The sequence below is a fragment of the Peromyscus eremicus genome, chromosome 6, assembly GCF_949786415.1.
Source record: "Peromyscus eremicus chromosome 6, PerEre_H2_v1, whole genome shotgun sequence".
Classification (NCBI taxonomy): domain Eukaryota; kingdom Metazoa; phylum Chordata; class Mammalia; order Rodentia; family Cricetidae; genus Peromyscus; species Peromyscus eremicus.
The window spans coordinates 49,221,891-49,249,415 of record NC_081421.1 but is presented as its reverse complement, the minus strand read 5'-3'; positions in this window follow the sequence as shown (position 1 = coordinate 49,249,415).

Sequence of the window (27,525 nt, the reverse complement as noted above, 5' to 3'; positions counted from 1 at the left end):
AATTGATAATAATATACTCATTAGCTAGTACTCATTTATATCTATATCTAGTTACTAAGTTAATTTAGTTGAGTCAACCCTGAATCCTTTTTCATTCTCCTTTTATTATGATTGATTTTATTTTAAGTATGTATTTGCATTCGGATATGTGCATGCGCCCACAGAATCAAAAAGGACAGTAAGATCCCCTGGAACTGAGCTACATGTGACTGTGAACTACCTAACATGGGTACTGAGAATCCAATTCAATCCTCTTCAAAAGCTCTATAGGCTCTTAAGCACAGAGCTATCTCTCTTGTCCCTATTTCACTTTTAATAAGTGATTAGTTTTGCCGGGCTTGGTGGTCGAGGGATTTGTAATCCCAGGGACTTGAAAGCCTGAAGTATGAGATAAGTCTCAAAGCTGCCTTGGCTATAGAATGAGTTTAAACTCAGCCTGCTCAATTTAGTAAGAGTCTGTCTCAAAATTTAAAGAAAAAAGCCAAAAAAGAAGGATGGAGATATGGAGATATGGAGATATAGCTCAATATCCTCCAATATTATATGTAATTATATATAATTAGATTTTAGCCTGATTAGAACTATTTTTTTTTCAAACTTAATTTTCTATTAATTTCCTAACATCATTTCTCTATTGAGCTAACATGGAATATGCAGTTTCCTGTTCACTATCTGTTCAGTACACCACAATTCCATGTCTAAACTTAATCTCATAGTTTTGTAGCAGTGAAGCGTTAAATTTAATCTTATTCTGAAAACTAAATTGAGTTTTCTTGTGTTAGTTGTTTCAAGGATAGTGAGAACTATATTAATGAGTTTGTATTATTATTAAATATATAGTTATTTACCAAAAATATATAGTTTATTTACCAAAAAAAGACAAAGCTTTAATGTTGAAATATTCACTTATGTACATAATATAATCCTAGAAAAAAATCAAACAGGAAGATGTGTCAATTGGTATCTAGGATTAACATACTTTGGAACCAATTTTCAAAAAAGATAATATCAACTAATATATTACAGAATAATATTAGAAGAGATAATCATTCTGTGCATATCACAATATTGGCATATAAGTAATTATTTCTAAGAGATATTTGAAGTGAATTGGGAAATCTTATATGTGATAACATTTCATAAAAGAAGTTAAAATGTTATTTGAAATACCTTGTGACACAATGTAGTAAGAATGCTCAAGCTAACAAAATCTAATATTCTATAACTGTTTGAAAAAATAGCCACTGATATATTTTCTAGATGATTAATAATAATAATAAAGAAAAATGCATCAAAAAGTCACATACTACAGTTAAACGTTTATTTGACTCAATGAAGCCAACTGCCTTGCTGAGTTTTAGGAAAAAATCTAGATTTGTTTGATAGATTTGTACTGTTAGAGATTAAAAGATTAAGCACTCCTCAAAATAAAAGATATTATTAAAAGTCATCAAAAACTAATTTGAGGTATATTTGTCTACAGTAGATTAAAATACACATATCTTAGCATATCAGTCTGTCATGGGTTAGTAAGAGGGAAATTAAATTAACATTTGAGCACATGCCACTAATAGAAAACATGTCATCTCTAAATAGAAATATGCAGCACTTTTTTCTTTTTGAGAAAAGATCTTACCCTGAAGTTTATAGTGGCCTTGAATTCATTGTTCAGAGCAGGTTGTCCTCAAACTTGTCATGAGGTTTCTGCTTCATAAAGTTTCTCCTGAAATTTTACTTAACTGTTTGTAACTATAACTGAAATTAGTCGAGCACATTTTCAACATTAGTTAAGACTGAAATTTAAAACCCTTTACTACATTGATAAAGTGTCAAATATATCATTTATTTCATTGAAAAATGTGCCAATTCACACATTTGCTTCCTTATTATGAGATAACAGGGGTAAAGCGTTTGTAATATTGATATTTTACCATATTTGTGAAACCCGAGACAGGTCTGTCTTGTTTTCAATTGTCATTCATAGTATTCTGCCATTAAGGAAAAACTTAGGGTATTGCTTAAGCTACAATAAGTACCATTGTTTATTATTGTCAATGAAAACAGTTTGTACATGATTCTCATGTACACCAAACTGGGGATATAAAAATAAATTTTGAGATAACTTTGCAATATAAATAAAAGCAAACAAAGAGACTGTACTACTAAAAAATTTACACACCAATTTACAGCTGACTATTATATATATATAAACCTGAAATATACAATGGGAAAAAGAAAGTATCTTTAGCAAAGGGTACTGGTCTAATTAGATGTCTATGTGTACCATTTGCTAAAGATACTTTCTTTTTCCCATTGTAAGACTCTTCGTTTGCTTTTATTTATTTAATTGTTTTTTTGAGACAGGATTTCACGGTGTAGCTTTGGCTGTCCTGCAACTCACTCTGGCCTGGAAATCAGAGATCAGCCTGCCTCTGACTCCAAAGTTGGGATTGAAGACTGGCTGAGTAGTACATTCTAAATCACTGGATTATCAAACAGCCTCCATTTTGAAATTCCTTATAGTATAAGATAGTTTTCCCTTTTTTTCTTTTTTACACACGTCATTTTTTTATTGCAAAGTTATCTCATAGACTGGAGCCTAGCATAATCGTATTCAAAGGGGCTTCATCCAGCAAGCAGTAATTGATGAGAGCAGATGCAGAGACCCATGACAAACATTAGGCAGAACTCAGGGAATTCTGTGAAAAAGGGTGAGGAAGGATTGTAGGAGCCAAAGGGCTCAAGGACACCATAAGAAAACCCGCAGAATCAACTAAGCAGGGCTCAAAGGGGCTCAGAGAGACTGAAGCGACAATCGGGGAACCTGCATAGGACTGACTTACATCCTTAGTAGGTGTTATGGTTGGGCATCTCGATGTTCTTGTAGGACTCCTAACAGCGGGAGAAGGGTCTGTTTCTGGCTCTTTTCCCTGCTTTGGGGACCCTTTCCCTCCTGCCAGGCCGCCTTGTCCAACCTTAGTCTGAGGGGATATGCCTACTCTTATTTTAATTTGATATGCTATGTTTAGGTAATATCCCTGGGTGGCCAGCCCTTTTCTGAAGGGAAAAGAGGAGTGGATCTCAGGGAGAGGAGAGGTGGTAGAGAGTCATGGAGGAGTAGATCTCAGGGAGAGGGGAGGTGGTGGAGAGAGTCGCTGGAGGAGTGGAGGGAGGGAAACTGCAGTTGTGATGTAATATATGAGAAAATAATATTTCTTACAAAAGTACTACTCACCAGGCATGGCACATGTCTTTAATCCCAGCATGCCTAAGGGGCATGTGGATCTCTGAGTTTGAGGCCAGTCTGGTCTAGAGAGTGAGTTCTGGGACAACAAGGGCTACACAGAGAAACCTGGTCTTAAAGAAAAAACAAACAAACAAACACGAAAAAAAAAAAAAAGAAAAAGAATATACTACTCTTTCTGAGAACCCTAAGCTCAGTTCCCAGAACCTGTGTCAGGTTGCCCAAAATTATCTGAAACTTTAGTTTCAGGGGGATCTGACACGTCTATTCTCCACAGGCACTACACTCACCTGTACATATCAACACATATATCCCCTCATATATGTATTATTAAAAGCAATGCAACTGAAGTCTATGGCTGCAGCAATGGCCCAGGAATTGAAAGCATTTATTGCTCTTATGCTGGGCACAGGTTTTGTCCACAGCAACTATATGACAGCCTATAACTGTCTGCTAGTTACTTCATTTCCAGACTAATATTAAAAGTTGGGGGGGAAAAGACCTACTTAATTGCTTCCACCATTTTAAACTGTTACCTGTTCATCTGAGAAAGTACAAAGAGGGTGATTCAGAAGTTATATGATGAGTCTGAAGTCATAAGGAGACTAGCACTTGATAACACTTGAAAGTCAGAAGGATCAGTCTTATCCATTCTTACAAGGAACAAAATGAAAAGCAGGGAAATACATGGTAAGATTTGTAGATAGTTAAGTATGAAATCAGGTCACCTGTAAAATAAATGCTCTTTCCCTTCAGATCTCTGTTCTAAGTTTTTTTTTTTTTTTTGTCTACTGAGAATAAAAATTACATTTAATGCAGCATTATGTAGAAGAGCACTCATGTTTACTTGCCTCCGTGTCACTGTGTCTACAGATCCTGATTTGTTTTGTCAAGCCTGGATCTTTTTCATCTTGGCAAATCTACAATAGAACGGGTTCCAATTCAAAGAAACAAAACAAGTTTTTCATGTTGATCCTGGAGCTGGAGCAGCATCAATTGTCTTACAAAGCTGTAAGAAAGGCCAATATCAATTTAAGTAATGATACAAGGCATGAGTAGTGAGAATTGAAAATAACAGTTGTCTGGAAAGATAATATGGTAGGATCTTTCAAAGTGTTCTATAGACCAGACTTTTAAGATTCAGGAATCACAATGAATTAAAGATAATAAGATCTCAGTGCCAGTATCTACCAATATGCATCTATGTTTTAACTCATCAGGATATTACAGTTTTTCATAGAAAGTGCTGCAGAATGTAAAATGATGACCTCATGTCTAGACTTAAGCTTTTAGTTTTGCTTTTGTTCAATGGGTTCTAATTTGTAGGAAAAACAATCAATGTAAACATTAAATAACAGCTCACGAGAACCTGTAAAATTTTTAAATTCTGTAGTAAAAATACAAGTTCTATAAAATTCTCATTCCACATCGAAGCTCAGGTCAGTGTTTAGTATCTGTCTTTTCTTCTATAATCCATCAAAAATTATTGATAGGGCAGAATTTTCTGATTTTCAGGAAATTTACAATTCAAATGTGTAATTTCAATCTTTAAACCTACATTATCTTAAAATTGTAATAATTTAAATCCAGAAATAACAAATCCAGAAAAAAGTATTCAACTTATTTCAACATCCAAATAGTCAAAATTTAACTAACAGAAAAATTATGTGTATTTCTCACTGTATATTTTCTCTGTGTCAGTGCATACATTTGTTTTCATTTCTGATTTAGAATATATTCTTTAATCGATGAGGCAGAAAACTAGCCAAAGCACTGTTATACTACAGTGTCATGAAACACACTCTTGTTGTAAGAAACAAATGAGAAAATACCCTCTACTTGGCTTTGCAGAGAAAAGTTGGCTTGTTTCCTACCCATAATGGAATACAATGTTTAATGTAATTCTCTTCAAGTAATAAGTGTGATTTTTTGGATGATTTGGAACTGAAAAATAGATGAGAAAGAGAGGAAATGGAAAAGATGTAACTGGTTTTTGCTCTCTTCAGTTGGGACCTCTGCATACAGTTAGGTAAAACTATTCAAGGATATAAATTATATATATTCAAAATAAGACTGTGATTTGGGCTATCAGAGAAGCAGAACTAAAACTCATTTCTATGTAGGTAGAAGATTATACTTAGATTCATTCATACTTCCTAATTAACAAAATGCAGGAAATGAGGCTTGGGAGTTCATTACAATTTCACCAAGGCATGAAAATAAAGTTTTTGCCTCAGCCACTGCCATAGATGAAGTCTGACTTGCATAGTATCAAAATATATGTTATGTATTAAACTTCTAAATCATATAGTTAATGTTAAGATTCTGTTTTGATGTTTGTTCTGTACACACAGTATGATCTGCTGTAATACTGATTTTGGTTTCTTTGTGACTGAGTTTATTAAGCATATAGCCACAAAATAGCACATAGACAGAGGCAGCACATGGAAAGTAACATCAAATTGGACATTAACAGGATCCACCATAACAACCTAAGCATCCTAATCATGTGAGCTGCTAAAGTACCATTGAGTGAAGTCCTTTCAACATCCAGCTCAGTAACTGGGGAAGCCCAGCTGAAACGTCACACAGGAGCTCCCAAGCGGGAGATTTTCAAACAGGACAGTGTTTTCTCCGTGAATTACCTACTGGCTTCTTTTTTTCTCAGCACAGGCATATTTATGCTATGATGTAAACAAAAGTAATTTTTACTGCAAACGTTTACCTCCAAGCTGCTCTCAAAAATACATTGTTTCTTGCCCTTATCTGTTGTTTTCATTTCTGGCTATTACAGAACCTGGCCCAGAACAGAGAGTTTTGGGTGACACTTAAGAAACATTACTAGTGAGACAAAAGGGCCTTCTTGCCCTCAGAGCCTGCTCTTGACAAACACAAACAGTATTAATCAATTTACAACTCTTATTTATGTTTTAGCACTTGAGAAGAAGTTTCATAATTGTTTCCTTAACTCCTGCCACAGATGCAGCTAGACTAAGAGAAATTTACTTAATTTTTACCAGTTGGAAAGCTTCTATACTATTATTCTGAAATTTTTATATTTTTTTAAAACATTGGTTTTAAGTTAAGTTTTGTGTGTGTGTGTGTGTGTGTGTGTGTGTGTGTGTGTGTGTGTGTGTGTGTGCCTGGGGGTCTGCAAGAATTCATGTGCACATGTGAAGTGAAATGCTCTTGGAAGTCAGAATCAGGCACTGGATCCACAGAAACTGAATTTATAGACCTCTGTGACCCACCATGTAAGTGCTGAGAACTAAACACGAGTCTACAGTGAGAGAACTATGTGCTTTTAACACTTATCTATCCCTCCAGCTCCTAATTTTTAATTGGTGCTAAAATGTGAGTTGTTTTTCCCAAGACCAATTTAAAGGTCATATTGCAGAGGCAGAACCCAAGAAGAAAATCAGGCAAACACTCAAAGCACTACTTTAAAAATTAATGATTAAGATATTTTGAAATCTGATGAATGGCATTAATGTGAAGGTTTAAGAAGTTTTATACACTTGGAGGAGGATAAGTACAAAGAAAATTCAACCCACATATCTAAAATTTTTCTGCCAAGAAAAACAAAAAAACAACTAAAATTGTAGAAGCTCTACAGAATTCATTCAGTCCATAAGAATGGCAATAATTATTTCATGTAATTGTATCATCAGTTTTATTACATATTATGTTTTCAATTTACCATGTGTGTAACAGCTACAACATATAACATTTATACATAACATAAGGAATTTCAAAGCCATAAACAAATACTAATCACTATTTTAATGGTGATAAATTCTGTACATTTAATATTTGTTTATGGCTCTTAATTTATTTTCATTTTGACTATGTACATTGATTTAATAATATCTCTTTAAAACATTATTTTTCACTTTAAAGAAGTATTTTATTCCTTTTACGATATTATCATCAATAAATTTATCATCATTTTCTGTTCTCTTAATAATGATATATTATGCTGGGCGGTGGTGGCGCACGCCTTTAATCCCAGCACTCGGGAAGCAGAGCCAGGAGGATCTCTGTGAGTTCGAGGCCAGCCTTGTCTACCAAGTGAGTTCCAGGAAAGGCGCAAAGCTACACAGGGAAACCCTGTCTCGAAAAAACCAAAAAAATAAAAATAAAAAATAAAAAAATAATGATATATTATGCCAGACAGTGGTGACACATGCCTTTAATTCCAGCACTCAGCAGGCAGAGCAAACTCTGTGAGTTTGAAGCCAGTCTGGTCTACAAAGAGAGTTCCAGGACATCCAGAGCTGTTACACAGAGAAACCCGTTTTGATAAATTAAAAAATAAAAAAGAATAAAATGAAAAAAATAAAAATGATATATTTTAGAACCTTTAAATAATGAATCCATGAGCATACTATGGAACACACACACACACACACACACACACACACACACACACACACACACACAATTTTTATTTTTATCCCTGGTATTAAAGCCGCCGTTATAATACTGCTAAAAATGCTATGGGCAAAATATGCAGTCCTGACTCTGGTTTATTTTAAGTAACTTCTGGAAAACTCATTTTATTATTTCTTCAGTAACATTTAAGGTATGTTTTATTTGTTATCAACTACTATGTAAAGAGCATATCCTTGAAGGTATAAGTATAATTGTAAAAATGGCACAAGAAAATCACTGGTACTGGTCAAAGCTAAGATGTATAGGTCACATCTTTATTTCTAGTTACACAGATTATATATTTATTGATTAAATCAAGCATATCTCACCTAAACTGACAACACATGAGGAATGATGGATGATGAAGAGCGCCATTAAACCTTAAGATTGTCTGAATAATGGTTAAATGAATACTAAACATTGATATTCACATTTTCAAGTTTAATGGAAATATATGTGAAAGATTTAGATACATAAAAATTACTTGTGTAAAATTTGATTTTGAACTACCCAACTAAGTTAATCTTTATTACGTATTTAAATGTATATTTAAATATATTTTAACTTGACTAAAACTGTAAGAAAAACATTTACTCTTAATTAAGGAAGGGTCTCCCTCTGTAGTCCTGGATGGCCTGGAGCTCCACATTACATGCCTATAACAGTAAATAAATTTTAGGTTTAGTAATATCAATATTCATTTAATTAGATGCTCTTTCTAAATATAGCAGAGATATAACATTTTCTTATTCTGTAAATTTGGGATTGAAAAATAAATGAAGATCGATTGCTACTTCCCAATAAAATCAAGCATACCCCACTCTGATAATATTTTTTACTTAAACAATTCTTTATTGATTTCCTAAGTTAGTTATTTATTTTTAGATTCTAGTGTTTTTCTTATTTGTTATGTCTTTGGTTTTCTAAAAGTACTATCTACTTCAATGTCTTATGATACTGAAAATTACTCTGCATCATGAATGACCATGTTTTATGCCCTCACTCTGAGGTGTCATATGTGATCCCACATTGGATATCGGTTTCTATCAAATAGTAATGTATTAATATTCCTTCAAAATAATGATGCCAAATTCTTATTCATATAGCCATTTATATTCCTTATCATTTTTTTGTTTTATTTATTTTTATTTTCTTGGATTTTTCAATGATAATTAACTACTGGTTGCTGGGATAGTAACAACTTCTTAAAGAAATACAGTGAACACAAACATATGAGACTGAAAAAATAGATACAAAGGATTATTTTAGAAAATGCCACATCTCCAGGCTAAGATTGGGTACATGAGTAGATCAATGATAGCCTAAGATTTCAGTGTGATTTCCATAGTTTAGAGATCACCCTTTACTACAAAGTAGGCAGCCCACAGTTTGGTTTTATTGGAAGATTCAGACCACTTGTTTACGATATTTCAGATTTTTTTTTGAACACTGGGTTTTCCTTTTTTTATAGTATTTTTATTTTATAATTAACTTAATTTCACATATCAGCCACAGATTTCCCTGTCCTCCCTCCTCCCACGCCTCAGCCCTCCCCCCAATCAACCCCCACTCCCAACCTCCTACAAGGCAAGGTCTCCCCTGGGGAGTCAGCCCAGCCTGGCAGACTCAACCAAGGCAGGTCCAGTCCTCTCCTCCCTTCACCCAGTTGAGCAAAGTGTCTCAGCATAGGCCCTAGGCTCCAAAAAGTCAGCCCATGCACCAAGGACAAGTCCTGGTCCCATTGCCTGGGGGCCTCCCAAACAGTTCAAGCTAATCAACCGTCTCATTTATCAGAGGGCCTGGTCCAGTTCCCTGGGGGTTCCTCTGCCATTGGTTCACAGTTCATGTGCTTCCACTAGTTTGGCTATTTGTCCCTGTGCTTCCTCCAACCATGATCTCAACATCTCTCACTCATACAATCCATCCTCTCTCTAGCCAATTGGAGACCCGGAGCTCCACCTGGGGTTCAGCCATGGATCTCTGCATCTGCTTCCATTAGACACTGGATGAGAGTTCTATCATGACAGCCAGGGTGTTTGGCCATCCCATCACCAGAGCAGGTCAGTTCAGGCACTCTCTCGACCATTGCCAGTAATCTACAGTGGAGGTAACTTTGTGGATTTCTGGGGACCTCTCTAGCACTCTGCTTCTTCCTATTCCCCTGGGGTCTTCATTCATTATGATATCTTCCTCTCCATTCTCCCACACTGCTCCTGATTCAGGTGGGACTCCCGCTCTCTTTTCCCTTCCCATTGCCCTCCATTAACCCCAAACCCCAGTTTGCTCATGTAGATCTCATCATCTATTTCCCTGTCATTGGGCGATCCCTGTGTCTTTCTTAGGGTCCTCTTTACTAGGTAGCCTCCCTGGAGTTGTGAGTTGCAGTCTGTTTATCCTTTGCTTTACATCTAGTATCCACTTATCAGTGAGTACATACCATGTTTGTCTTTCTGAGTCTGGATTACCTCATTCAGGATGATTTTTTTCTAGTTCCATCCATTTGCCTTCAAATCTCATGATGTCATTGTTTTTCTCTGCTGAGTAGTACTCCATTGTGTATATGTACCACATTTTATTTATCCATTCTTCAGTTGAAGGGCATCTAGGTTGTGTCCAGGTTCTGGCTATTACAAATAATGCTGCTACGAACATAGCTGAGCATGTACCCTTGTGGTATGATTGAGCATTCCTTGGGAATATGCCCAAGAGTGGTATAGCTGGGTCTTGGAGGAGATTGATTCCCAGTTTTCTAAGACAGCGCCATAATGAATTCCAAAGTGGTTGTACAAGCTTGCATTCCCACCAACAGTGAAGGAGAGTTACCCTTGCTCCACATTCTCTCCAACTTAAGGTGTCTTCAGTGTTTTTGATCTTAGCCATTCTGACAGGTGTAAGATGGTATCTCAGAGTCATTTTGATTTGTATTTCCCTGATGATTAAGGATGTTGAGCAATTCTTTAAATGTCTTTCAGCCATTTGAGCTTCTTCTGTTGAGAATTCTCTGTTTAGTTCTCTAGCCCATTTCTTAATTGGACTATTGGGCATTTTGATGACTAATTTCTTGAGTTCTTTATATATTCTGGATATCAGCCCTCTGTCAGATGGGGGTTGGTGAAGATCTTTTCACATTCTGTAGGCTGTCGTTTTGTCTTATTAACCATGTCCTTTGTCCTACAAAAGCTTCTCAGTTTCAGGAGGTCCCATTTATTAATTGTTTCTCTTAGTGTCTGTGCTACTGATGTGATATTTAGGAAGTGATCTCTGGTGCCAATGCATTCAAGACTACTTCCTACTTTCACTTCTACGGGTTCAGAGTAGTTGGATCTATGCTGAGGTCTTTGATCCATTTGGACTTAAGTTTTTTGTACAGTGACAGATATGGATCTATTTGCAGTCTTCTACATGTTGACATCCAGTTATACCAGCACCATTTGTTGAAGATGATTTCTTTTTTCCATTGTACCCTTTTGACTTCTTTGTCAAAAATTATATGTTCATAGGTGTGCAGATTAATGTCAGGGTCTTCAATTCAATTCCATTTGTTCATATGTCAGTTTTTATGCCAGTACCAAGCTGTTTTTATTACTGTAGCTCTAGAGTAGAGGTTGAAGTCAGGGTTCATGATGCCTCTAGAGGTTGTTTTATTGTACAGGATTCTTTTGGCTATCCTGGGTTTTTTGTTTTTCCATACAAAGTTGAGTATTATTCTTTCCAGGTCTGTGAAGAATTGTGTTGGTATTTTGATGGGGATTGCATAGAATCTGTAGATTGCTTTTGGTAACATTGCCATTTTTACTATGATAATCCTACCTATCTATGATCATGGGAGATCTTTCCATTTTCTAACATCTTCACTTTCTTTCTTCGGGGACTTAAAGTTCTTGTCATGGAAGTCCTTTGCTTGTTTAGTTAGAGTTACCCCAAGGTATTTTATATCATTTGTGGCTATTGTAAAGGGTGATGTTTCTCTGATTTCTTTCTCAGCCCGTTTGTCATTTGTATATAGGAAGGCTACTGATTTTTTTGAATTAATCTTTTAACCTGCTACGTTGCTGAAGGTGTTTATAAGCTGTATGAGTTCCTTGGTCGAATTTTTGGGGTCACTTATGTATACTATCATGTCATCTACAAATAGGAAAAACCTGAATTCTTCCTTTCCAATTTGTATCCCCTTGATCTCCTTATGTTGTCTTATTGCTCTGGCTAGAACTTCAAGTACAATATTGAATAAGTATGGGGAGAGTGGACAGCCTTGCCTCGTTCCTGATTTTAGTGGAATTGCTTTGAGTTTCTCTCCATTTACTTTGGTGTTGGCTGTTGGCTTGCTGTAAATTGCCTTTATTATGTTTAGGTATGTTCCATGTGTTCCTGATCGCTCGAAGACCTTTATCATGAAGCGGTGTTGGATTTTGTCAAATGCCTTTTCAGCATCTAGGGAGATGATCATGTGGTTTTTTTCTTTGAGTTTGTATGGTGTATTACATTGACAGACTTTCGTATGTTGAACTACCCTTGCATCCCTGGGATGAAGCCTACTTGATCATGGTGGATAATTGTTTTGATGTGCTCTTGGAGTCCATTTGCCAATATTTTATTGAGTATTTTTGCATCAATGTTCATGAGGGAGATTGGTCTGTAGTTCTCTTTCTTTGTTGCATCTTTGTTTGGCTTGGGAATCAGGGTAATTGTAGGCTCATAGAAGGAATTTGGTAGATGTACCTTCTGTTTCTATTGTGTGGAAGAATTTAAAGAGTATTGGTATTATCTCTTCTTTGAAGATATGGTAGAATTCTGTGCTGAAACCATCTCATCCTTGGCTTTTTTTGGTTGGGAGACTTTTAATGATTGTTTCTATTTCCTTAGGGTTTATTGGTCTATTTAAATAGTTTACCTGGTCTTGATTTAACTTAGGTATGTGGTACCTATCCAAAAAATTATCATTTTCTTTTAGATTTTCCAGTTTTGTGGAGAACAGGTTTTTGAAGTATGACCTGATGGTTCTCTGGATTTCCTCAATGTCTGTTGTTATGTCCCCCTTTTCGCTTCTAATTTTGTTGATTTGTATGCTCTCTCTCTGTCTTTTGGTTAGTTTGGATTAGGGCTTGTCTGTCTTGTTGATTTTCTCAAAGAACCAACTCTGTTTCATTGCTTATTTGTATTGTCTTTGTTTCTATTTTATTGATTTCAGCTATCAATTTGATTATTTCTTGGCATCTATTCCTCCTGGTGGATGACTTTGCTTCTTCTTGTTCTACGGCATTCAGGTGTGCTGTTGAGTCACTAGTATGAGATTTCTCCAGCTTTTTTATGTGGTGTTTAGTGCTATGAACTTTCCTCTTAGCACTGCTTTCATAGCATCCCATAAGTTTGGGTATGCAGTATATTCATTTTCATTGATCTCTAGGAAGTCTTTAATTTCTTTCTTTATTTCTTCCTTGACCCATTGGTGATACAGTTGAGCATTGTTAAGTTTCCATGAGATTGCAGGCTTTCTGTATTTTTTGTTGTTGTTGAAATATAACATTACACCATGGTGATCTGATAGAACATAGGAGGTTATTCCAATTTTTTTTTGTATCTGTTGAGGTTTGCTTTGTGGTCGAGTATGTGGTCAGTTTTAGAGAAGGTTCCATAGGGTGCCAAGAAAAAGGTATGTTCTTTTTTTGTTAGGTTGGAATGTTCTGTAGATATCAATTAAGTCCATTGGAGTCATAACATCAGTTAAGTCCCTTATTTCTCTGTTAAGTTTTGATTTCGCAGATCTGTCAAGTGGTGAGACTGGGGTGTTGAAGTCTCCCACTACTAATGTGTGGGGTTTTATGTGTGATTTAAGCTTTGGTAATGTTTCTTTTACATATGTGGGTGCCCTTGTGTTTTGGCCATAAATATTCAGAATTGAAACTTCATCTTGGTGGATCTTTCCTGTGATGAGTATGTAATGTCCTTCTTGATCTCTTTTGCTTGATTTTAGTTTGAAGTCTATTTTGTTGGATATTAGAATGGCTACACCAGCTTGCTTCTTAAGACTATTTGATTGGAAAGACTATTCCTAGCCTTTTATTCTGAGGTAGTGTCTATCTTTGAAATCAAGGTGTGTTTCTTGTATGCAACAGAAAGATGGGTCCTGCTTTCATACCCATTCTGTTAGCCTGTGTCTTTTTATAGGTGAATTAAGTCCATTGATATTAAGGGATATTAGTCACCAGTGTTTGTTAGTTTCTGTTATCTTTTGGTGGTAGTATTATGTACTTCTCTTCTTTGGGGTTTATTGCTGTTGGGTTATCTATTGCCTGTGTTTTCGTGGGTGTATGTAACCTCCTTTTGTTGGAATTTTCTTTCTAGTGCTTTTTTGTAGGGCTGGATTTGTGGATAGGTATTGTTTAAATCTGTTTGTATCTTGGAGTGTCTTGTTCACTCCATCTATGATGACTTAAAGTTTTGCTGGGTATATTAGTCTAGGCTGGCATCCATGATCTCTTAGTGTCTGCATTACATCTGTCCAGGTCCTTCTGGCTTTCAAAGTCTCCATTGAGAAATTGGGTGTTATTATGATGGGTTTGCCTTTATAAGTCACTTGGCCTTTTTCCTTTGCTGCTCTTAATATTCTTTCTTTATTCTGTAGGTTTAGTTGTTTAATTATTATGTGGCAAGGGGACTTTTTTGGGAGGTCTTGTCTGTTTGATGTTCTATAGGCTTCTTGTAACTTCATAGGTATTTCCTTCTTTAATTTGGGAAAGTTTTTTTCTATGATCTTGTTGAATGTATTTTCTGTGCCTTTGAGTTGGTATTCTTCTACTTCCTCTATCCCTATTATTCTTAGGTTTGGTCTTTTCATGGTATCCCAGAGTTCTTGGACATTTTGTGTTATAACTTTTTTGACTTTAGTATTTTCTTTGACTGACGAATCCATTTCCTCTATTGTATCCTCTACACCAGAGATCCTCTCTTCCATCTCTTGTATTCTGTTGGTTATGTTTGCATCTGTGTTTCCTGTTCATTTACTCAGATTTTCTATTTCCAGTATTCTCTCTGTTTGTGTCTTCTTCCTTGTTTCTATTTCCCTTTTCATGCCTTGAACTGTTTCCTTTATCTGTTTAATTGCTTTTTCATGATTTTCTTTAAGGGATTTATTGCTTTCTTCCAATTTATTTGTCTTTTCCTCTATTTCTTCCAATTTTTGTTTCTCTTTTTCTCAATTTATTTGTTGATTTCTTCTACTTTTTTGCTTATTTTTTCTTCCATTTCATTTTTCATTTTTTCTTGAAAGGCCTCTAGCATCTTCATGATGCTATTGTTAAGGTTGCTTTCTTCTGCTTCTACAGGAAGTGGTTGGGGCCTTGGGCAGATGGGAATGGAGGCAGGGAGTGTAGATTGCAGGGTCTGCTGCTGAGGGGTCTTGGTGAACAGGGAGCCTTACAACAGAAGCCCTGCCTGCTGGCCAGCAACTGGGGCCAAGTTGGGCGGGTGTTCCCTGACAAGGGATGGGGCCCAGAAATGAGTCCTAGGGGCGGGCCTCACTGGGTATGATTTCTCAGATCTTAGTTATTACTAGTGTGAGATTGTGTGTGTGTGTGTGTGTGTGTGTGTGTGTGTGTGTGCATAAACATATGCCTTCTGTTTGTGTAGGAAGTATGCATGTCCCAACTACATGTAGATGTCCTTAGAGAACTTTGTGGAGCCATTTCTCTACTTTAGATGTGTTCTATGAATCCAGTTGAGTCTGTAGGTTTTACCTGTGCATCTGCCACACCATCTTGCCTGTCCCAGATTTTTTGATTTAAAAATAATTATTTTTATGTGAACTCCAGTTATCACATCTGTCTCTTTAGTTAAACTTACCCTTGTCTCATTCTTCTTAGATGTCAGACAGAGATCTCTGAGAACTGAGCTTCCTACAACGTCTATAGAGCTGATTTAATCCTCATTTTCATAGTCATTTTGAATACTTGCTGTAATTTCACCGGTTATGCTCTTCTATGTCATTATTCTCATAGAATTTTTGAAAGGCTAAGAATGTAGCTCAGTTGGTAGAGTACTTTCCTTGCATATGCACAGCCTTAAGTTTGAACCTCAGCTTTGGATCATCTGTACATAGTGGCATGTGCCTGTAACCATAGCACCAGGAAGGTGGAAGCAGGAGAATTAGTACCTAAGGTTGTTCTTGGCCACACAAGGAGTTCAAGTCCAACCTGGGTAACACGTAACTCTATCTCAAAAAAAATCATTTCAAGCAAAAGCAAATATGTTTGAGGATTTCTGTCCCTTCCATTCTTAAAGATTTTATAATTTTGTTAAATTTTCATCATTTTGATGTCGTGTTTGTGAGTTAATATGAATGAGCCCATGTTACATTCATCATGCTGAAGAAGAGGTGTAGTCCAGTTCAATTAAAAATTAAAGCTGGCTTTGGAGTTGGAGCATGGCACTCTCCTTCTCTAAACCCAAGCATTGTTGTTAAAAGAAAATGCAAAATCTCTGTATCATGTCAGAGGAACCACCTGATATGGGACAGAAGAAAAACCAAAATTAAGAAACTATTCTATTGCCACTAATCTCATAATTCCATTGTTCTGTTTTGATTCTTTAAAATTTTTCTTAAGGTATGAATTTTATATCAAATTTTATAAGGTTTATATATATACATTTATATTAAACTTTTGTCATGATGTTAGTGTCATATAGAGTATTAGTTAATTCTAGAAAAAAGGCTTCAACTAGCTGCCCGTGCATGTTTTCATGTTTGAGTCTCTATCAATTTTCTGCAGGACTTTGAAGTCTCAGAAAGATTATATAGCCCCACATTGACAATTTCATCAGGATGATGATAATACATACCACTAAGCTGATAAACACCATCCAAAGATCTCCTTTGGATTACAAACTGCTCAGCACAATTTTGAGATGGCTAGCTGAGATGATCCAGCCTCACAGACTACTCAAGCAAGGACTTGAGACAAATCCTGCACTTTCCCATTATGCAGAGACTAGATAACAAATACTACAGTTACCTTTCCCAAGACTTGACACATAACTCAAAATTTTTCTTTTATAAAATCCTCTAAAGATGCCTTCACCCCTAGACAACAGGAAGTAATTTTAAGAACATCATGCCCACATTTCTAAGAGGTGGGGTGCGTGGATTTTGGTCATTCAATGGATTTTGGATAATCGTCATTGTTAAGGATGGTTGGTTACAAGTTGTTTTTTGTTAATGGCCAGGAAAAAGGCTAATCAAAGGAGATTAAATTTAAAGTTCTTGTTTGAAAAAAAAAGAAAAAAGAGGATATAGATAAGAAGTAGACTATTGAATCTACTATGGGAAAAAAAAAACATAGAAATGATAGAATAAAGGGCAGAGTATTGAATCTACTCTGAAAAGAAAAAAGATATGGATATGATAAGATAAAAAGATAGATAATTGAATCTACTTTTAGAAGGCAACTACTAATTTTAAATATTTTACATTGCATTGGATTTTTGTATATTGTATACAAATTATGTATATTGATACAAATTTGATATTGATTTTGTTAGAAAGTACTATACATAAATTTCTAATCAATCTTGTTCAATGTATTTAACATTGTATTTAACAGTTCATTTAACAATGTATTGCAATTTGAAAGTTATTATTACCAACTAATTAGGATAAAAAGAAATGAAAGTTAGTAATTACTCATTACAATTGAACTTGTAGTCATATTAGGTATGTTTTCAAGGTAAAGCAGAGATATATTTTAGATCCATAGGTTGTCTTCAAACACTTCATTGGTCTACAGAATATGGCATTTAAGACGTTTTAATAACATAGATTTTTTTTCCTTTTTTTATGACTATGAGACATATCTGCTCCTGGTAGCACCAATCTACTTCAGAGAAAATGATGGGCACTGAAGAAATGCCACATGGAATTTTCTTTCATTGTGGCAAAATTTAGGCACTGTGCAAGAAAGTGCCCTTACATTGACTGCTGACAGTATGCTGTCCAAAATGGACAAGCAGGACACAAAACAAAGGACTGCCGTTCCTTGCCAAGACAAGGTAGGAAGGCTCGGGTGACTGTGCAGGCAGCTAGCTGTTTCTGTCATAACTCACATTTTGTTTGCACTTCCTTTTTAACTAGGTAATATTATTTACTTTTCAGGTCTCTGAGGGAGTTGAAGATCAGATAGTTATAATTTTCCTTATTAAGGGATTCAGAAAAAAAACTCACTAAGATATGTAAAGTATGTAAGTTTGAAAGATATCAAAAGACAGTTAGAACAGAAAGTGAATTAGATACATTTTGGAATCACCAAAATAGGATTGATAATGGAATATTTTTGCTGAATTTGTCAAATACAAATGGACTAGACATTGTTGATGTATTTATTGCCTATATACTTTGTATATAGTTATTGTCCTTATTGTATATAGTTTTTCTTATATTGGTTATATATTTTTATTTTAGACAAAAAAAGGAGAAATGTAGTGATATTTTATTTGTGCATCCCAATAAAACTTATCTGAAGATCAAAGGAAAAGCCAGCTACTATATTAAGCATGGATGTCAGGCAATGGTAGCACATGCCTTTTATCCTAGCATTCGAGAGGCAGAGATCTCTGAGCTCAAGCCACACTGAGAACAGAGTCAGGCATGATGGCACATGCCTTTAATCCCAGCACTAAACATGGAGGTCTATACAGACAGACAAGAAGTGATGTAGCTGGGTGGAGAGAGGAAGTGAGATGGCAGAGACAGAAAGAATATATATGTGGGTATACAGGAAGGAGGTCTCTCTTTGCCTGAGGATTTCTAGTGGTAAGAATGTGGTTGGCTTCTTTCTGCTTTCCGGATCTCTCAGTTTTTACCCCCAATATCTGACTCTTGGTTTTCTATTAATAAGATTGTTTAGCAATTTGTCTTACAAAGAGGTACTATATTTTTATAATATTAAACATTAAAGCTAAAATATTAAAATATGAAGATCATTATATCCTTGTTTATAGTATAGCTACTCTCTTGGATTCATTTTTCATTTTTACTTTATTTTGTTGTTGTTGTAATGTTTGTTTCAAAACTGATTTTTATTTTGGTAACTGAAGTATTCTCATTTGTAAACATGATGGAATTCACAGTATGTTGTCAAAATCATGCTTAGAAATATTATGTCTGTGGAAGGGGTTTTTCAAAGAGTTGTAAACATACATTACTTTCCCAGCACATATCTCCCTTCTTCCTAGAGGAAAAGAGGAAAGCCACCCAGTCAGGCAGCCTCTTGAAGATAACCATATAAACTACGCATAGCAGTGGCCCACCTATCCCAACGGGGTGACGAAGAGAAGGCATTGAATGGAACAGCGTGTATTCAGAGGGGATTATTGAAAATGGTGTTGCAAGTAAAAATAGGCATTGATTTCTGCAAGGAGAGCCAGTCCTCACTGAAGCTGTTTATTGAGGCATTGTGGTTGGTTAAGGTCTTAACTAGTACAAAGTTACCCAATGCAGAACTCAGACATTAACTAAAACCAGACACATGGTCAGATTGCAAGAGACACTGTCCTGGCCATGTTGCATTCCTTTATTATATATTTTTTGTTTGTTTGATTGATTTTTAAAATAATTGAACCCATTTCACTTCACACTTTACAATCAGCAAATCCTGATGAAAGTCCTTTGTTCCATGAGGATCTTTATTAACAATATTTGCATGAGAATAGCATCAAGCTTTGCTACTGTTTCCCAGTGTCCCTCTCAGGAATATTCCTCAACTATCTCCTGCACGATGTCTCTTTCACCATGATCCTTCAATCTCTTCATATATAGGGTGCCGATAAGTGTGCTGAACTGGCCACAGACAGAGTTAATCTCTTAGACAAAGCAAAAACCAATTAACTAAAAAGAACATAATGTATGTCAACAAATGAATAAATCATCTACAAAAGTACACACAGATATTGAGATGATAGAAAGTGGAGAGTTTTATAATCAGTGCAAATGTCAGGGGATAAGAGCAGTTGTAATAAGGCTTTTGACTTGTTTAGACACCATTGGGTAGTATTTTGAGATTTACTCAACTTCAAGTGCCTAATACTCTAATGGTTTAGCTTTTTTAATGACAGATTTTCTTTCCTGAAATTTTAATTAGTTGTTAACAACTTCAAGTAGCTTTCAACAATCATTCTCATTCCTAATGTTTGCCAAATAAATCAAGAGAGGATCACAGTGGCAGATGCTTCATATTCCAGTGAGTAACTCTTCGAGAGTTTGGAGCCTTTTGAAATCCTCTGGAAAACAGATGCAGTTGGTGTTTATCTAGCCACACTGTGATATAGGAGCATGTTAATATTTGAACCCATTTCAATTCTTATGTTTATAATTTGTTTATTGAATACAGTGCACAAAGCTGAATTTCTCAGAGTCTCATAATATAGTATCAGCATCATTTTTTATTGATGCACTTTCTTCTGTCATTCATGGTGTTTGCTTCCTGACTTCACCTATATTATCATTCAAATACCTCTCCTCCAACAATACTTTGCAGTCATTTCTTTTAAAAGAAAAAAACATCATGGCCCAGGCTTGAGGTCACAAGCCTTTAAACCCAGCACTCTGGAGAGAGTGACAGGTAAGTCTCTGTAAATTCAAGGCCATCTCTCATAGCAGCAACTTGTAGGACAATAGGGGCTATACAATGAGATCTTGTTTCAAAAAACAAACACACAAAATCAGTCACATCATCCAAACACATCTTGGCTCATTATTGATGAGTAATAGGTACACACACACACACACACACACACACACACACACACACACATATATATGTGTGTGTGTGTGTGTGTGTGTGTGTGTGTGTGTGTGTGTGTGCATTATATCTTTATTTTTTTCTACCAGAATACAAATTGCATTTTATTTATTATTCCATATTAATTACAAATAATTAATAGGATTTCTCCGTAAGATAATTTGATGACTGGGAATGTACCTCATTATAGTGATAGTGTTAGCCTGGAATGTATGAAGTCCTGAGCTTTATTCTTAATAATGCCAACCTTTCTCTTTCCCAATGTCAGAATATTCAACATATCCTTTGGAAATGAATGACAAAATTGAAAGAAATTACTTGATTAATCTAGAATTAATTTTCTAGCAATGGCTAGTTTAACAAAAATTATCATGTGTGAGGCTATCTTGATTGTAAATTTGAGAAATCTGGAAGAAGGGAATCTCAACTGAGGAATCAACCATATTAGCAAGCAGGATGTCTGTGAGGTCTTTTCTTTATTGCTAATTAATAAAGGAGGTCCCATTCGACAGGTAGAGGTACTGTCTCAAAGTATGTGGGCCCAGACTATATAGGAAATAGAGGAGAACGTGAAACAGAGAGTTTGCATTCCTCCATGGTCTCTGCTTCAGTTCCTGCATGAAGATTCATTACTTGAGTCCTTTCTCTGTCTTTTCTTTGTAATAGACTGTAATCTGCAAAACAAATCAACCCTTAACTCCCTCAAGTTGGTTTTGGTCTGTGTTTATCATAGCAATAAAAAGCAAACTTCAGAATATATCACAACAGAAAATGTAGGTAGGCGAAAAATAACTTTGTATTCTTTTGGCATTTTGTGTTGTCTTACATATAAAGAAAAACAATAGCATGCAGGTTACATAAAATGCTTACATTGTTATAGCATGGTAAAAATAAAATGGGACTCTTTGTATACAATTTTTAGTTCTTGGTAATATAAATGATATTTCAGTGTATCTACACTATTGTTAACATTGTATTTATCTTTATATATCTTAATATCATCCGAAATCAGTGTGTTGCCACCAGATTTTATATGCTAAATAAAAGAATAAGCATTCTTGAATAAAGGAAATAAAATAATAATTACAGCTACCATGACAAAAAATATTAACAATATTAATGTGTATCACATTCTTAACAAAGTATTTATAAACAAATTAAAACTTTCACATTTTGTGCTTTATGTGAAACTATCAAAGGATAAACTATATATATTAAAACATTGATAAAACTATTTATTCTGTAAACACACTGGTCTAGATACTTGACCCTAATGTTTTGTTCCCCAGGGAATCATTTCCTGTGAACTACACAGTTTTTCCAGGGAAGAAAAGTTAGTACATAAATAAATATGGTAGAGTTGATTATGTGAAGTGTTAAGCAACTATAAATGACAACCACAAAGATAATTAATGCAACGACATGTAATACTTAAGTAGTAATGAAGGAATAGTCAGCCCAGGCGTGGGTTGCCTGCCTGTAATCAAAGCATTTGTGAAGCTATAGAGAAAGATGGCTGCTGTTGGAGGCCCTTAGGCTGATTGTACAGTATGTTTAGGGATAACAAGAAATTCATAGTGAGACTCTTTGTCTTTAAAAGAAAAAAGGAGTTAAGTGAGATATGGGGTGTTATAGGTGGAGCAAATGGGCATCATACTGTAGCTAGGGTTTTCCTGCCTGGCCCACAGTCAGGACAAATCTCTCTCACCTGCCAGTCCCATAGCTGCTCAGACCCAACTAAGTAAACACAGAGACTTATATTGGTTACAAACTGTATGGCTGTGGCAGGCTTCTTGCTAACTGTTCTTACAGCTTAAATTAATCCATTTCTATTAATCTATACCTTGCCACGTGGCTCGTGGCTTACCGGAATCTTCACATGCTCTTTGTCATTGTGGCGGCTGGCAGTGTCTCTCTGACTCAGCCTTCCACTTCCCAGCTTTATTCTCTTCCTTGTCCCGCCTATACTTCCTGCCTAGCCACTGGCCAATCAGTGATTTATTTATTGACCAATCAGCAACATACTTGACATACAGACCATCCCACAGCATCACACAACAACAACAACAACAAAACACTGATAAAGGACATTCACAAAGGCAAAAAGGAACTAAAGAGAATTACAATGTGATTACTCAATATGTTTCAAACTGATAAAAGATATGTGAAAAAATACATTATGTAATGCCTTCCATAAATAATGATTATTTTTGGATCTTATTAAAAGGATGAAAGTACAAAAGGTTTAAAATGTCAGAGAATTTAGGGAAGGCATTATTTCTATCCATTCATTGAGAACCTTGGAAGTATTGCTTTGCTTCAATGTCTATATAGAATTTATGATAAATTGATTTATTGATTCTTAGTCTTCACTCTACTGAATATAAATTATTTGTTCCTACCCTTTGCCAAAGTCATAGAGCACAGTCTATTTCTTATCATTTTGACATGGACTAGTCATTCCTTTTATACAAATGAAATGTTTGCACAAGTTTGATCTGTTTTGCAAGTGGCATATGTATCCTAAGCATATTTTGAGCATACACCTCAATTAGCAACTTACTTTGCATTTGGCCTCCAAAACGAAATTCATGAGCACCAGAAAGCTAGTAACTCCAATCTCTAGAGCCACACTAATTTAGCTATATTAACTCTGTGTGCTCATTATTTTAACCACTAATGGGGAGGGGCAAGTATTCATTGTATAATATTACCAAAATATGTCATCACATAAATATAAATGATCACATAATATAAAAATACATGGGGAATAAATTTGATGTTTAAATTGAAGCAAATACCTCCAATAATTACCTTTTCTCTCTTCCTCTTTCATGAGAACCTTTACGTTGTTAAATAATGTGTTTATAATCTCTCTTTAGTATGTTGAGTAAGAAAGATAAAGTGTTGAGATTTCTCCTTGAAATACTTTCACATTTGTTACAATTTCTTTTTCAGTACACACACACACACACACACACACACATTCAGTGTATACATATACTGAATATAAGCATACTGAATATATATGTATATATTTATAGTCCTGATGTATTTCAACAACCATACTTTATTATTTCAGATCAAGGCATCATATCATGATTCCCCCATATGTTTATAACCTTGATTTTATTGCATTTTTATTTTTTACTTTACTTAAAATATAATTACTCTAATACAATTTTCTTATTGTTAATATTAACAATGTATCCATCATCACAGGATACCAATGATGTTGAATATATAGACAGTTGCACACTTGTATTGAGAATTAAAGACCTATAGATGATGATCAAGTTACGATAAAGCATAGGGCAAAAAAAAAAAAAAAAAAGGATGAGAAAGAAAATGCTTAACGAAACTCCATTTCCTAGTAGGCTATTAAAACTTGAAACCTGCCATTTGTGTTGGGGCACTCTGGTAGGACTTCGTGGAGGAGGTAGAGGCAGGAGGCTCGGCTACCCATTAAAAAAAATAAAGACTGGGCAGGGTGGGCACATGCCTTTAATCCCAGCAATTGGGAAGCAGGGGCAGGTGGATCTCTCTGAGGTTAAAGCGAGCCTGGTCTACAAAGTGAGTTCCAGGACAGCTAGGATTGTTACAGAGAGAAAGTCTGCCTTGAAAAACAAAACAACAAACAAACAAACAAAAACACAGAAAAAAAACTTGAAACCTTAGCAATGGTGCCACAGAAAAAGGCAAAACAGAAGGGAGCCGTTTGGTACAAGGCACATGTAGTTCATCTTTTTCTCCATCTGTTTTTTAACAGAAGAAATGAAGAACTTGCTGTTTTCTAAGATGCCAGCAACACACCTGCATAGTTTAACCTGCATCGAATGTATGCATAGGGAGACAGATAGTGGCAGATAATTGTAGAATCAGCCTGAAATAGTATTGCACTTCCACCATTAGAATCATTGGATCACATTCTGGTATTGGGTGATGTATGAAATAATTTATAGATCACAATTTTGACATTTTCCCAGGTAGATTTACTCTTTTACATTTTGGCTCAATTTATGAATAAAACAAATGACAGGGAGTGAAGAAATGAGCTATTTGAAATTAAGTTGCCTTTTTTTCATTCTTACAAAGCCAGAGTATTCAAATAATTCCTAAAGAGACTCAAAAATTTCTATAAATTGAGGAGCATACATCATCTTAACTAGATCATTTTCTTAGTAGAAGCTCTTAAACATCTAACCTAAATCAATCCTGAAGTGGTTTTCACCATTTTCTTGACCTTTAAGTTGACAAAGTTTTCAGGAAAAGACCATCTTAATAAGTTACTAAAAGTCAGAAGGAAATATAAAGGCTATTTTTAAAAACTAGGAAAGGCTAAAACACTTACATTCTGAAACATTGTGCTTTTTTCCCCACTAGGTAAAATTGGCTTGAAATGGCAATTTCAGAATTTAGCCATTATTAATTTTTAAAATGGAGCAAGCTGGGGTTTTGTTTTTGTTTTTGTTTTTGTTTTGTTTTCTTTCTTTGTTTTAAAACAAACTATACAATTGTTTCTGTGCTAACGTTTGGGAGACTTGAAAAAATAATGTACTTCTGAGTCATTGACTGGATAATTGATTATTAAATAAAGGAAAGGGAAGAAAGAGAGAGATTCAAAACAATATGAAGCTGCTTTGGTTCTTATCTGTTGATAGAAAAAAAATTGAAAATTTATACAAAACCTTCTGTTTTGCTATTTTGATTAAGGCAATTCCCCTGACATTTTTCTGTTCCCTTCCACTCATAGGCCAAGTCACATATGTTTCAGCTTCCCAGAAGCTGGGGTTAATATAATTCACAACTATACTGCTGAAGGTTAATGCTTTTGTACACTGGTTTAATAAAACGCTGATTGGCCAGTAGCCAGGCAGGAAGTATAGGTGGGACAAGCAGACAAGGAGAATGCTGGGAAGAGGAAGGTTGAGAGTCAGGAGATACCATGCTACCATCCAGGGAGCAGCATGTAATGGCATACAGATAAAGCCATGGAAAACATGGTGACATATAGATTAACAGAAATGGGCTGAGTTTAAGTGTAAGAGCTAGTCAGTAGTAAGCCTGATTTAACGGTCAAGCAGTTTTAATGAACATAAGCGTTTGTGTATTTACTTAGGTCTGAGCAGCTTTGGGACCAGTGGATGAGAGAGATTTGGAGAGAGATTTGTCCTGACCATGGGCCAGGCAGGACACAGGAAAACTTTAGTTACAAATGGATCCCACACATAGTGGCAAGAGTTTCCACCTAAAACCTGAGAGAGCTTAAGAAGAGATTATAAATGTAGCTAAGATCACCTTCCTAGTTCATGTCACTCATGGTGGGCCTAGGTATAATAATGTGTCCCCTGGCTGTGGTGAGTTTGCAGCATATGGGCTGGAGCTACAGCATGGCAGATTCCCGCTGAGTTACACAGAGGTGTCTGCAAGTCATGCAACATGGTGCATGGTGGATATAGCTTTTGCTAAAAAAATAAATAAAAAATAAAAGTAAATGGAGGGTTTCTGGGCTGTATGCTGCTGGATGAAAGTATAGGCCCACTGCTTCCCAGAGTCAGAAGTGAGCATGGTTCCCAGACCTGGCTGTAAATGTAGTTCTGCCATGTTGGGAAGCTGAGGTAGGCAGAGCCAGCAGCCAAAGTTGCCATTTCAGTCCTAGTCATTCTACAATTTAAAGCAATAGATTCACAGTAAGTCAGATTCAGATTAAATAAACCTCTAAATGGTTTACGGTATGCATAAAAATGTACGTAGGCATGTAAGACAGAGTAAAAGGAACATAGACAGTTACATAAAGAAATAGATTTTAAAAATTAAGTCTTTAAAGAAACAGTAAAGGTAATATAAACAATAAGCCATATAAAGATGGATATTGCACAGAGAATCTGGATAGTGTTGTCTTTGATATTTTTAACTACAGAAAGACATTTAATTATAAAGGCTGCTCAGTTAAACCAATACCTATATTTTCAAAGGTATTTTGACTTCAAAATTTGGATCTAAGGACATGTTGCTTTGAAAAGGAGGCTCTGCTTTTGTTTCCATGGGAAGCAAAAAGCTATAGATTTGTTCCAGGTCAAGATGGATCAGATTTGATAAAGCCAGACCTCCTGAATCTTAACAGATGGTACCTGGCAACAAAGGTTATAGTCAGTCTTCCCAGGACTTGACCATTATCTCAAATTTTCTCAGGATCTCCATAAGACTACCAGCACCCCCTGTCAGCAGGATGTAGCCGAGAAAACTATGCCCACATTCCCAAAAAATGGATTATGGATGTTTGTCTTTTTTTAGATTGTTGGTTACAAATTGTCATTGGTCATAGCCAATATCTTTCTAAAAGAAGAAAGGGAGATATGATATAAAAATTTGGATATAGATATGATAAGATGAAACGGTAGATTATTGAATCTACATTTAAAGAGGAACAGCCTGTGTAAAATGTTTAAAATTGCTAGAGATTTTAGTTTGTTGGTACAAACTTAAAGTTAATTTTGTTATACTGTATGTATATTTCTACTCTTGTTTAAGGTATTATGTTTGTGCAGCTCATTTAAATTGTAATGGATAATTAAGAAATACAGATTAATGATTAGTCTTCTATGATAGTCAAACTTATAATCATGTTAAGTTTTCTAGGTGTACATAGATATTATTCAGTTAGGTAGATAATCTTCAAACACTTCAAAGACCTACAGAATATGGCATTTAAAATGTTTTAAAAACTTAGACTTTCCTGGACAATGATTCACGTCCACACCTGGCAGCACCAATTTACTTCAGAGAGAAGGATGGATGTCAAAGACACTCCATATGGAGTTTATCTTCTTCTTGGCAAAAGTAGCCATTTGTGCAAGAAACTGTTCTTGCCTGGACTGCTTGACAAAATGTTGTATTGACTAGGCATACAGGAACCAAGGGAAGGTGACCACCGAACTTTGCAAAGCAAAATGTTCCCTCAGGTGCCTGCTTCACAGAAGAAACACAAGACATTCTACAGGACACAAGAAGAGGCAACTGAGAGACTCTAGGCCTGTGGGCTGAAGACAGATGCCCCAA